The following is a 13739-nucleotide window of genomic DNA, read 5'->3' on the forward strand; positions in this document are numbered from 1 at the left end:
CTGATATGGTCATCTGCTTTTGCTTCTTGGACATGTTTAATGTTTATCTGTGGCCCTAATACTTAATTGAGTATGTATTTTGGTGATTTTTTATGTTTCTGATTGCTTCCAGGAAGATGTGATCAGGATGTGGTCTTCCCTTTTCACTCTTCTTATTGCTTAACTCAGAGTAACTTTCACAGGTGTTGCCTGTGTCCCTGGTATATGGCAGCTGGTATTGGTTCTTGCCTGGGTTTTGGTGTTTTATAAAGTCTTATTGAAGTTTGGCTATTTGGCAGCAGTTGCTGACTCTTCTCATGTAATGTAGGGAGACATAGAGTCCTCCAAAAGCAGAAGGGAGGCTATGTAACAGCCAAACAACACCAGTAGGGTGGTAAACAAAAACAAAATCAACATCAAAAACAAAACTAAAATAAGAGAAAGAGGAAAAAGAGAAAAGAAAAAAGAAAGAAAGAAAAAACAGACGAAAAAAATGTAGCACCAGCAAAAACCAGATTGAATAGGGCAGTCTCTAATCACAAAAAATGGGAAAGGAGGAGCAGAAGAAAAAGAAAAAGAATTTTGTAAAAAAAAGGCAAAAATCTGTATCTTAATATATGTATGACTTTAATGTCCTAACTCTCTTTCAGTCCCTTCTGCTCTCCTCTCCTTGTTGTTAAGTGCTGTGGAGTCGGCTCTGACCCAATAGCAACCCCTTATAGGGTTTCCAAGGAGCAGCTGGTGAGCTTGAACCACCAACCTTGCAGTTTAAAAGGTTTTGCAATCTGATGCATTAACCCACAGAGCTACAGCGGGACTCCTCTGCTACCTGTGGTAAAAAGCAACCCAAGAGGGAGACAGTGGCTGCTGGCAGGTGGCGTCTGTGTCTGATGACGTCAAAAATGCCTCTTTCTGTCTCTTTGTACCGTGGGTACCCTGAATTGCCTGATATCCACGCTGAAATCGCTTACTATGGCAAGTATACCCTTTTGGGAAGGGCTATCAGCTCTTGCAGCTTTGTTAATTTATGCTTCCTCTCCTCTGGAAGTGCCCACTTTCTGAATGGGCTTCCTCCAGCCGGCACACTCTAAGCACTGCAGGGGGTGGAAGCAGTCACCAGAGCGGGAGCTGAGTGCAGGCGGGTGAAAGCTCAAAATACCTGTAATTCCTCAGCAATTTGATCTTTTAAAAAACAAGTACAAAATGTTGAAACATAAAGTCTTATGTTAGCTCAGAGGCTGTCTGTCTACTAGACAGGGACCTCCTTTGTACGATACCACCCCCCCGTTCACTCCGGAGCCTAACCTACCTGTGCTGCCTGGTCAGGGAAGCGCCGGAAGTCTCTTGCTTCATTTTTGCTCATTATTTTCACTATGTGCCATTATGGATCATTTCTATTGCTATAATTTACTAATCTTTTCTTCCACAATCAATATCTAATCTGCTATTAATCCAGTGGAGTGTTTTGGGCTTTTGTTTGTTTGTTTTTCACCTCAGGTATTATCATTTTCATCTCTAAAATCAATTTTACTCTTTTCTATATCTTCTGTATCTCTATTTAACTATTCAAACAATCGGAATACAACTATAATAACTGAAACAGTTATAATCTTCTTGTTTGCTAATGTTAACATCTGTGTCAGTTTGGGTCAGATTCAGTTGACTGACTTTTCTACTCATTGTAGATTTTATTTTCCTGCTTCTTTGTATGCCTAGTACAATCTTTGTATGGTTTTTGTTGTTGTTGTTGTTGTTGTTGTTGTTAATTTCCGTCAAGTTGGTTCTGATTCATAGCAATACTGTGGAAGGTTTCTGAGGCTGTAAATCTTTGCAGAAGCAGAAAGTTTCATCTTTTTCCTGCAAAGTAGCTGGTGGACTTGAACTCCCAACTTTGTGGTTCACGGTCCATTGCTTATCCTATGGAGCCACTGTGCTAGACATTGTGAATGTAACTTTGCTTGGGGCTGGACATTTTTGTATCCTTATAAATATTTTTGAGCTTTTCTTTGAGATATTTTTGTTGTTAAGTGCCTTCAAGTTGGTTCCAACTTATAACGACCTTGTATAGGGTTTCCAAGGAGTAACTGGTGAATTTGAACCACAGACCTTACAGTTCAAACTGACCTTCGGTCTAGTACTTTATCCCATAGTGCCACACCAGGATGTATTTGGAAAAATTCGAGTCTGGACTCTTGCTTTTGATATTTATTAGTGAGATCCAGAGTATTATTTAATTTTGCATTTTGTTTGCTTTAGATAAAGTGAAACTCAGCCGTAGGTTTTAATTCATTCACCATCAGGCTGACAATGAGTTCCCTAAGGACAGGAACTGTCTGCTTGCAGTCCAATAATCAAGACAGGCCTGGCACAGTACAGGCTTCAACAGCCAAGTTTGCCTAATTTATGTAATATTGGGGACCATGAGTGAAACTCACAGGAACTGAGTGGTATTCTGCTTGTCTACCCATGAAGGTTTCTAGAGACTCTTATATTTTTGTTCGAGCCAAAGTAAAACCAAACCTACTGACATCAAGTTGATTCTGGCTCATAACAACCTTGCATAGGATTTCCAGATTATAAATCTATATGAGAGCAGATAATCTCATCTTTTTCCTGCATTGTCTGGTGGGTTTGAACCACCAAACTTTCTTTACCAGCCCAATACCTAACCCCAGCCCAACCAGGCCTCCCTAGAGAACTGAGGACTCTTGATTTGTGATCAGCCCCAAAGCCTCACCTGCTGTGGATTTCACAACCGGCTAACAGTGCCCAGGCCTGGCTGTCATGATCTCATCCTCCAACTCCCATAGGTGACATGTACCCTGGGTAGGGAAGGTCATCCAACTGCACCTTCCCAATGGCAGGAGCCAGGTGGGGCACAACCCCAGTGGAGGTTGAGTAGCAAATTTCAGAGGTGACAGACATTCTGCTTTGAAGTAACACTCAAAGCAAAGTGTGGTACAGAGTTTTGCAGCCTTGACATGCCTGGACTATTGCTGTTGTTGCACGTTAGTTGAAAGGCACTGAATTTCCTGCGTAGGACTGTGTTGTTGTTGTTAAGTGCCATCAAGTTGATTCTAACTCATAATGACCTGTATAGGGTTTCCAAGGAGCAGTTGGTGAGTTTGAACCACCAGTACAATATCTATTGTACTGGGCCTTTGGGTTGCCAGAAATAGTATCAAACTCTGGCTAGCCTAAGCAAATTTGATGGTTTGTTGACTGGAGATTGGGTATTCAAATGTTGAAATGCATGCTGGGAATTTTCTGGCATTGGAGCAAACAAGGAGTTGTACTATCCCAGTGTTTCTATCTATGAGAGGATTTTATTTTCTTTCTCCCTGCAAACAAGCATTCTCAGTGCTTTCGCCTGTCTATAGGAACGTGGCTACCATAAGCTACAAACTTACATGACAAGAAGAGGACTTAACCTCTTTCAGTTATAGCTCTGAAGCCTCTATCGGGGGCTTCAAAATGCCCATGGAAAATGAAACTGAAAAATCATGGAAATTTCTACAAACTTTAAGAAGCTCCCTTGTATTATAGTAAAGCACCTTCATGGTGCTGTGGGTTAGGTATTAGGCTGCTAAACTCAAGGTCGGTGGTACAAACCTAGCAGCCACTGCACAGGAGAAAAATGAGGCAGATTGTGTCCCTAAAGATTCACAGTCTTGGAAACCCTATTTGGGTTGCTGTGAGTCAGAATTGACTCGATGGTAGTTGGTTTGTGGTTTTGTGTTAGCCCAGTTTGGATCAGAACTTCATTTCTGGAGTAATCAGCTGTTTCCAAAAACTGCGCCTTAATACACGTATGTGGCAGATTCTAAGAGGACCAAGTTGGATAATTATGAGGGAAGGAAAAATGGCAGGTTCCTGAAGTTAGTTGGGGAAATCAGATTTTTCTAGTGCTGCACAATTTATCTCACTTAAGTTCCCCACAAGCCCACTCAAGTGAGGTCCAGAGAGGTTCAGTAACTTGCCTGAAAAAATCGCACAAAGAAGCACTGAGGTAAGTATTAAACTCCAAACCTTACAACTCTATGCCTAACATTCTCCATTTCCCTCAACTTTTCAGTGATGCTAGACTTGGAGCAAGATATACTGTCTTGAGTAATCTTCCCAACTCTACGGCCCCAAATTCTAGAGAAAAAGATGGGCTCTTATTTCTTCAGTCTTGGAGTCCCACTGCTCATTTAGTGACCTGATTACAAGAAGGGCAAAGACAGACAGAGACACTAAACCCCAGGAAGTAGGTATCAGACCAGATTTTCAGAGATGGAATGTAGTGGACAGCTTTGCATCCTGTCTCAGCCACGTAAGGGTTGTGTGATCTCAGGCAATTCACCCAACTTCTCCAAGTATGTTTCTTCACTTGTGAAATGAGCTTAATTGTGCTAATAACACATAAATGCCATCTACCACATCCCCTGGAGTCCCAGTATGGTGCTCTAGGATAAACACTGGACTGCTAACCTCAAGGTCGGCAGTTCAAACCCACCAGCCAGTCCTCAGAAACCCTATCCAGGGTTACTGTGAGTAAGAACTAATTCAACAACACTTAACAACAACATATCACCTGTCACATGGTTCAATATGCATATTTTCTGTTCATCATTCCTTCTTTACCAAATTCCTTGAGACATGAATTCTAATTCCTTCCTAGGGTCATACTATTAAAGTCTTCACTCTTGGTTCACAGAAGTATGATCTGAATTCAGGTTAAAGTAACACTAAATGGATAGTGGCAATGGTTTTTATGGAAACAAGCACTGAACAGGTTGTCCTAGGAATTCTAATTGATGCTCTTTATGAAACAGCAGCCAGAGCCAATCAAAGATCCCATCATGTTGGTCAGAGACTCCGAACAGCCACACTATGATGAGATGGACTGCCAAAAGAACCAATAGATCTGTTTTGGAAGAAGTGCAGCCAGAGTGCTCCTTGGAGGCCAAGATAGCTAAACTTCGTCTCTCATACTTTGGACATACCATCAGAAGGGAACAGTCACTGGAGAAGAATGTCATGCTGGGTGAGATGGAGGGTCAGAGAAAAAGAGGAAGACCCCCAGCGAGATGGATCAGCCAGGTGGCATCATTGATGGCGTCAAGTGTGGCAGCAGTAGTGAGGTTGGCCCAGGATCAGACATTGTTTGGGGTTGCTATGAGTCGGTTCCAACTCGATGGCACCTGACAACAACAACACCACCACCACCAGAGCTCCTTGTGTGGTGCATTGGGTTAATGCACCAGACTATAAAGCCATTTGAACTGCAAGGTTGGTAGTTGGAAACCCTATACATGGTTGCTATGGGTCGGAACCGACTCAACAGCACTTAACAACAGCAACGCTCTCCTGTTCCTTCACTTCCTCTTTCTCTCTTTCCCTCTCCCTTTGCCTACAACCCAACACTTCCAAGGCCCTTAGACCAAAAGCTTAAGATCTGAAATTCCATCTGCTTGTGGAATAAAGAGTACCTGACTTCAGCAACTGACTTTGAGGAGGTTAGAGCCTAGAGGATCCACAGCCCACCCTTAAGTCTCTCCCCAGGGATGGGAGTGGCACAATATCATCTCCTTTAACTCCATCTAGTAACTGAGATGTGAAACTAACATTACTCTCAGCACCACCTGGCTACCGGCACTTAAGAGTGATGATAATGCTACCACAGGTTTACTTCCAAAGATAACAGCATTCCAGGAAGCAAAGATACAGAAACTGATGTACCACAATGTCATAGATTTTGTAGATGAAAGGCACTTAAAGGTAATCAATCCCCTCATTTTACAAATAAGAAAACCGAGGCACTGAGAAGGAAATGTTGTTGTTGTTGCTAGTTGCTGTTCAGTTGACTTTACTCATGTTGTTTGTTGTTAGGTGCCATTGAGTCCATGCCAACTCATAGTGACCTTATGCACAGCAGAACGAAACACTGCCCTATCCCGGGCCAACCTCACTATTGTTGCCATGCTTGAGCCCATTGATGCTGCCACTTGGCCAATCCATCTCACTGGGGGTCTTTCTCTTTTTCTCTGACCCTCCACCTTAACAAACATGATATCCTTCTCCAGGGACTGGTCCCTCCTGACAATATGTCCAAAGTATGAGAGACAAAGCCTAGACATCTTGGCTTCCAAGGAGCACTCGGGCTGCACTTCTTCCAACACAGGTCTATTGGTTCTTTTGGCAGCCCATGGCACTTTCAATATTCTCCTCCAATACCGTAACTCAAAAGCATCAATTTTTCTATGGTCTTCCTTATTCACTGTCCAGCTTTCACATGCATATGAGCATTTTAACTCACAGCAACATTTTGATATGTTCAGCGTAGAACTGCTCCAAAGGATTTTCAAGGCTGTGACCTTTTGGCAGCATATTGCCAGGCCTCTCTTCTGAGGCATCTCTGGGTAGGTTCAAACCATCAACCTTTCAGTTAGTAGTTGAGCGTTTAACCATTTGTGTCACCCAGAGACTCCAGAGAAGTGAATAGCAACTAAGGGAAGAACCAACACCAGATACAAGGTTCCTTGATTCTCAGGCCAGTGTCTTTAACGCAATATTAAGAAGAACCAGTCCAGGATATTTCTTGGATTTCAGCATAATTCCCACCCCACCAGCCCTGCAGAGAAGTTGGGGGTTGGAGTTGTCTAGATTAAGGCTTAGAGTCCCAGCTCCACCACTAACTTGCAATTTAACCTTGGGTGAGTCTTGTACCCACTGTAAGCTTCTGCTTCCTCATTGTAAAAGACAGTTTGTGGGACAAGGTGCTGCACTGGAGTGCCCTGGACATTCTGGAATGAAAGGAGGACACAGGTTGCACAACCCAGTCAGCCTCAGTTTGGCAGCAGCCACTTCAGTTCCCCAACAACAATTTTAATTGCTACTGCTGGAACACAGTGATCAATGGATCTATTTCCAAATAAACTGATTTATACAAGTGATCATTCCCGGAGGCTATTCTCATTGGCTGAAAATAGATAGCTCTTCTGGGTGCTTCTGAATGAGCTCTGAAGTCCAGCTGAAACAAATCCATCCCTTTAAAGTGATATCTACTGGGAAGCAGCATTGAATTATTTCCCATTATAATCACATTTCACTGTGTTCCTTTAACTTTTATTTAACTCTGGTTAGAATCTCCCACTGAGAGGTTCAATGCTCTGAGGACTTTTCCTGGCAGGGGGATGTTTTGGGCTGAACAGGGCAGATTTGTCACAGAGCAGGGAATGGAGGAGGGAGAATTGGACAGGACATGGAGAATAGGCCTTCTGCTGTAGGAAAGGGTTGACTTTGAGAGTATTAGATGTATTACTGGAACTTACCTAACTGGAATGGTCTAGCCAGTTAAAGTACTCTAGAGACTCACTTACTCATTTATTCATTCACTCACTTTATCATTCATTCAACAAGCATTTTAGAGCTATCTACTTTCCAGAGGATGTTAGTAAGGGGGACATAAAAAATCAAAATAAAATCTCACTGCCATCAAGTCGATTCTGACTCATAGCAACTCTACATAGGGTTTCAGAGACTGTATATCTTGATGGCAGCAGACAGCCTCACCTTTCTCCCACAAAGCAGTTGGTGGATTTGAACTTATGACCTTGTGGTTAGCCGTCCATTGCTCATCCTACAGCACTATCAGGACTCCTTAATGATGGCAATGTAGAGCTAAGGAATTGATTTTACCAAAGAACTGGTAGTCTTGTGCAGGACATAGAAACTCTGACTCAAGGAGTGCCTTAATGGACTAAAGAAAGTAAGACAAGGGAGCACTTAGCTCAATTGGAGATCAAGGGGGCAAGAATCTCTCTAAGAGGAGCGCCTCAGAACAGAACTTGAGACACAGAGATGTGTTCTCTACTTATGTGATGACTCAGGAGTCACAGTAAAGCAGCGCCAAGAGTGATGCAGGAAAGGAACTCTCAGGAGCAGGTATGCCTCCTGTGCTCACCAGGATTCACTGGTGTCTGCACCCACATGGGGTCTTCTATGCTTGCAAGGATTGCTGTGGCCTTCAGTCCGCATACTGGCATGTGTCCTCCTGTATCTACATCAGCAAGAGGGTTTGATTTTAGACTTCCCTGGATATTCTAGTTTAACAAAAAAATTTCAATATTTCTATATTCACCATTTTCCTTGTATATAAGTCTACAGTCTCTCTCTTTTCTCCCAACAACATGGCAGGACAACCCATGCCCTCTCCGAAGAATCATCAAGCAGTATTTCAGTGTATGTAACCAGACTGCTCTGGCCTCAGGACACCAGTCATAAAGCTGCATCTGACCAGCCGTGTGACTCAATGCTCCCCTAAAATCTTTGTCTCCCACTCTACCAAAACAAGGTTAGTGCCTTAATGACAGGCATTTCATCTTAGCAAATTGTGGTGGTTATATGCTGTGGAGTCAGTTCCAACTCATAGCTACCCTGTATAGGGTTTCTGAGGCTGTAAATCTTTATGGGAGCAGAAAGCCTCATCTTTCTCCCATGGAACTGCTGATCGTTTCAAACTGCTGACCTTGAGGTTAGCAGCCCAACTCGTAACCACTACATTATGTTGTTGTTGTTAAGTGCCGTCAAGTCAATTCTGACCCACAGTGACTCTGTATAGGGTTTCCAAGGAGCAGCTGGTGAGCTTGAACCACCGACCTTGCAGTTCAAATGGCTTTGCAGTCTGATGCATTAACCCACAGTGCCATAGGCAATGGCTAAAGGAATGGAGTGCATAGGTAGTGAATGCAGAGGTACAGGAGACTTGGATGTGCCACTTACCTGGAAGAGCTTCAGTTTCTGCATAAGGAAAGAGAACACCCACCATGTTTGAAGATTCAGAGGAAGGAGAATGAGGATTACTCAGCATGGTGCTCATGATAGGATCCTTCTTGGTGATAACAGTGGTGATAATGTTTTCTTGTTTCATCTTCACAGAAGCCTGGAAGGCAGGTGCCCTTAACTCCAGGTTTGCAAATGGGGAACCAGAGAGTTAGGGAGACATGCTGTGAGGCTAGGACAAGTTTCTTAGTGACAGGAAGTGTTGGGACTTAACCAAGGCGTGTTCAGAGGACACCTGGGCCTCTCTGGGGGTGGAGGAGAAGGGGTTCAAACGCTGGACTCTTGTACTGCAAGTATATTTGCTCTCTGCTCTTCTCTGCTTGAGCCCAAGTGGAGGCTGACAACCTGGCAGAGGTTAACTCCTACCCAAGTGTCAGAGTTGGAACCCTTGTGGGAAGGCAGGGAACTGGAGTCTTGGTCATGAAACTGCTCCTACTTTACAGGGGACCTCAGAAAAGTGCTGCCAAATCCTGGAGCCTTGAGAGGAACACAGCCTTCCAATCTTTTCCAGGTATGGATTCTCCTGAATTAATCAGGTCAGCTGCAGGGTTCAGGAGTTGGTCAGGTCTTTGCTCTGCCATCCCTTTCTAACTAGTCCCTTACCATTGGATTTGGGTCCTGTATCCTGACCCTCCTCTGGCTTACTGGCTTTCTTACCATATGTGGGTTTCTGTATGAAATCACACTCCCCAGAGATCTTGAACAAGATTAATTAGCCTTTTGAGTAATCATCTGTGGACACTAAAGCCTTTGGGGGAAAATCCAAGACAAATCCCTCCTTGAAACACCTTCAAGGCCCCTAGTGCAGCCTAGGGCATGCTGTAGAAATATTCATGCTGTAGAGACTTTGTGGAATTAATGAATATTTGAGGTCAGCAGGTCATGTTCTTGGCAGAAGAAATGGGGAGAAAGGAAGAGAGTAAAGGAGAACGAATTTCTGGACCTAGCTCTGCCTCTGGTTTAAAACATGGCCTTGGGCACCTCCCTTATGGTGTCAGCTTCCCTACATGGACCTGCACAAGGTGTTGGGCATTCACTGGTGTATGAGAAATAAAGTCACTTACATCCTAGTGGGGCAACAGCAAATTAATAGGTAAGCAGATAAGCAGCATCCTTTTGGGAATAAAGAAGCTCAGGAGAAAAAAATCATGTCAAAGAATGTGCCTGATTGTGAGGAGAGTGGAGGATGACTCTGCTTTAGAGAGGTGATCAAGGAAGGCTTCTCAGATGATGTGGTGTTGACTTGTTATTCTAAGCAAAAGGAACAGCAAAGCAAAGGCACTGGGAGGGGAACAATTTAGCTTTTTTAAAGTTGTCTGTTCCAAGCTTTTGCTGTTTCCTTCAATGCTGGCCTGTCCTCTGCAAAACCCTCTAAGGTTCACTCCATACCTTTGCCCATCAGCAGGGACAGAAACTCCATCATTCCATCAACCAACACATTTTTACTGAGCACCGAGAATTAGGCACTTGGAGCATGGCATGTGGTCTCTGCCCCCATGGAGCTGACATGCTAAAAGATTTAGACAGTTTATGATTTACACATTGATGACATGCACTGTATTTGGCCATAAGAGTACAATGGTGAACTAAAGAGACACTGAATCCTTACACAGTGGACTTCAGTCTAGACAGGTAGACCGATAATAAAAATGATGAATACAGCAATAATGGTCAGCCTTCACTGAGACTTTAATATGTGTCAGACACATCTCCCTTAACTTTCTGACTAAATTCCTGAGACAGAACTGTTTTCAGGTGAAGCCCCTTGCCTGAGGTGACACAGCCAATAGGTGGCGGAATCAACCTTCTATCTCTCAGATACTGAAGCCTGTGCTCCTGACCACCATGCCTCCTCCTGCCTGCTCACTTGCCCTACAGACTCTGGAAACCTCAGATGCCCAGACTTTTACTTTTGTCAGATTCCCTGATTAATGTGGATGTAGAGGTAGATATTTGTTTTTTTCAGAAAGATATTTACCTGTGCTTTATTGACTAAGCAAAAAAAAAAAAAATCAAAAGATTGTGTGGATCATGACAAACTATGGACAATATTGCAAAGTATAAGTATTCGGAACACTTAATTGTGCTCATGAGGAATCTGTACATGGACCAAGAGGCAGTTGTTTGAACAGAACATGGGAACACTGGAAGGTTTAACATTAAGAAAAGTGTGCGACAGGGTTATATTCTTTCACCATACTTATGCAAACTGTATGCTAAGCAAATAATCAGAGAAGCTGGGCTATATGAAGAAAAACGTGGCATCAGGATTGGAGGAAGACTCATTAACAACCTGCAATAAGCAGATGATACAACCTTGCTTGCTGAAAGTGAAGAGGACTTAAAAATATTTACTGATGAAGATCAAAGACTGCAGCCTTCGGTATGGATTGCATCTCAATATAAAGGAAACTGAAATCCTTACCACTGGACCAATAAACAACATTTTTATCAATGGAGAAAAGATTGAAGCTGTCAAGGACTTCATTCTTCTTGAATCAATTATCAACACTCACGGAAGCAGCAGTCAAGAAATCAAACGATGTATTGCATTAGGCAAATCGGCTGCACAAGACCTTTTCAAAGTGTTGAAAAGCAAAGATGTCAGCTTGAGGACTAAGGTGCGCCTGACCTAAGCCATGGTATTATCAGTAACCTCATATTCATGTGAAAGCTGGACAGTAAAGAAGGAAGACCTTAGAAGAATTGATGCTTTTGAATTATGGTGTTGAAGAATAATATTGAAAGTGCCATGGGCTGCCAAAAGAACCAACAGATCTATGTTGGAAGAAGTGCAGCCAGAGTGCTCCTTGGAGGCCAAGATGGCCAAACTCTGTCTCTCATACTTTGGACTATTGTCAGGAGGGACCAGTCGCTGGAGAAGGATATCATGTTTGGTAAGGTGGAGGGTCAGAGAAAAACAGGAAAACCCCCAACGAGATGGATTGGCCAAGTGGCAGCATCAACAGACTCAAACGTGGCAACAATAGTGAGGTTGGCCCGAGATAGGGCAACGTTTTGTTCTGCTGTGCATAAGGCCGCTATGAGTCGCCACCAACTCTATGGCAACTAACAGCAACAGAAGAACTAGATGGAACCACAGGGACTATCTGCTCCAACACTTCATTTGAAAGCTGGAGGAACAGCGACCCAGCAAGGCAAAGGCTATGCTTCCAAGTCAGGATAGAGCAGGGATTCTGCCCCAGTCCAATCCCATTCTCTGTACCACCTCCACTCCAGGCTCCTCCTTGTTGCCCCCTGCTCTTCCTTCCCTTCTCCTGGTGCTGCCACAGGGCTTGCTTCTTGGTTTCCACATCCATTGCATAAAACCTTAATTACACATCTTTATCATTGGACTTTAATCATCCTGGAAACTCTCCAAGCATTTTCCAGGACACATTTGTCTGTTCTATTTTCTTTACAACAAATAGGTTTGGCATAGTTAGTCTCTGATCAAAAGAACATTCCAGTCTCTTGCTGGTATTGATACTTTTCAAAGGGAAGATCCCTGCATGATATAAAAACAAAACAAAAACAAAAACAAAAAAAAAAACCACAAGACAAAGCCAAGACAAAAATGACCTGCTCAAGGGAACACAGCTGGCCAGGGACTGAGATGGATCCTGAACCCAGGTCTCTGGGCTCCTACACCTACTTTTCCCACTGCATGATGGCACCTGCTGAGATTCAAATAAGACTTTAAAGACTTCATTTCCTAATAGGAGTCTGGAGGTCAAGTTTACTTGTTTCTCACCCCATTCTACCTCTGGAAATAGAGGCATTGCAGAGTTTTTGTATAATTCCCTAACTTCCTCTTTAGGATCATTTAAAAGAAATAAGGTTGTTGTTTTTAAATGGTTCATGCTTGTTGAAGAAAAAAAAAAAAAAAATGCCAGAGAGTACAAAATCCTTTTTTTGAAAAAGCACACCAGGGTAATACTGTTATTGTTTTTATGAATAGTCTATGGCCATTGTTCGCCCTTCCCCTCTCTCTTGCCCACAAGCCATTTTCCAGTTTCTGTCCTGCTCTGTGCCTGTATGGACTACACTAGAGAATTTCCTTGCACAGTGACTTCATTTGTTTTGATGGATGGGAGGCACCAATAGCAGTTCAGAGTGTGGAAGGAAAGGCTGAGTGTCTTCATTCCTTGGTCTAACAGAAATAGCACAAGTAGGCTATTTTAAAAGAACAGAAATCTATTTCCTCAGAGTTTAGGAGGCTAAAAGTCAGAATTCACACCACTCGTTCTAGGGGAAGCCCTCTCTGCCTTTTCTGAGGGAAGATCACTTTCATTTTCTATAGACCTGAATTTCTTGGGAATCTCCACTTGGCATTTATCCCCTCCCTTTGTGTTTCTCTGTTATTTTAATATCTCCAAATATTTAGGTTTAAGGTAAACCTTACACTGGTATGACCTCATTAACAAAACAAAGAAACCCCTACTCCCAAATGTGCATCCTTAATAACCAGTTAAGTTAATATGCAGATGACACAACCTGACTTGCTGAACAAAAAAGGATTGATTCATCATTTACTGCTGATGAAGATCAAAGACTGCAGCCTTCAAAATAGATTATACTTCAACATAAAAATAAATAAATAAACAAAACTCCTCACAATTACACCAATTAGTAGCATCATGCTAAGTAAAGAGAAGGTTGAAACTGTCAAGATTTTCATTTTAGTTAAATCCACAATCAATGCTCATGGAACCAACAGTCAAGAACTCAAATGACTTATTATATTGGCGAAATCTGTTGCAAAAGATCTCTTTTTAATGACTTTATGATTTTTTAATGTCTTTGATGTTGTTAGGTGCCATCCAGTTGGTACTGACTCATAGCAACCCTATGCACAGCAGAACGAAACACTGCCCGATCCTGGGCCAACCTCACTACTGTTGCCACGCTTGAGTCCATCAATGCTGCCACTT

This window comes from Chrysochloris asiatica, unplaced genomic scaffold (genome assembly GCF_000296735.1).
Source record: "Chrysochloris asiatica unplaced genomic scaffold, ChrAsi1.0 scaffold00047, whole genome shotgun sequence".
NCBI lineage: Eukaryota > Metazoa > Chordata > Mammalia > Afrosoricida > Chrysochloridae > Chrysochloris > Chrysochloris asiatica.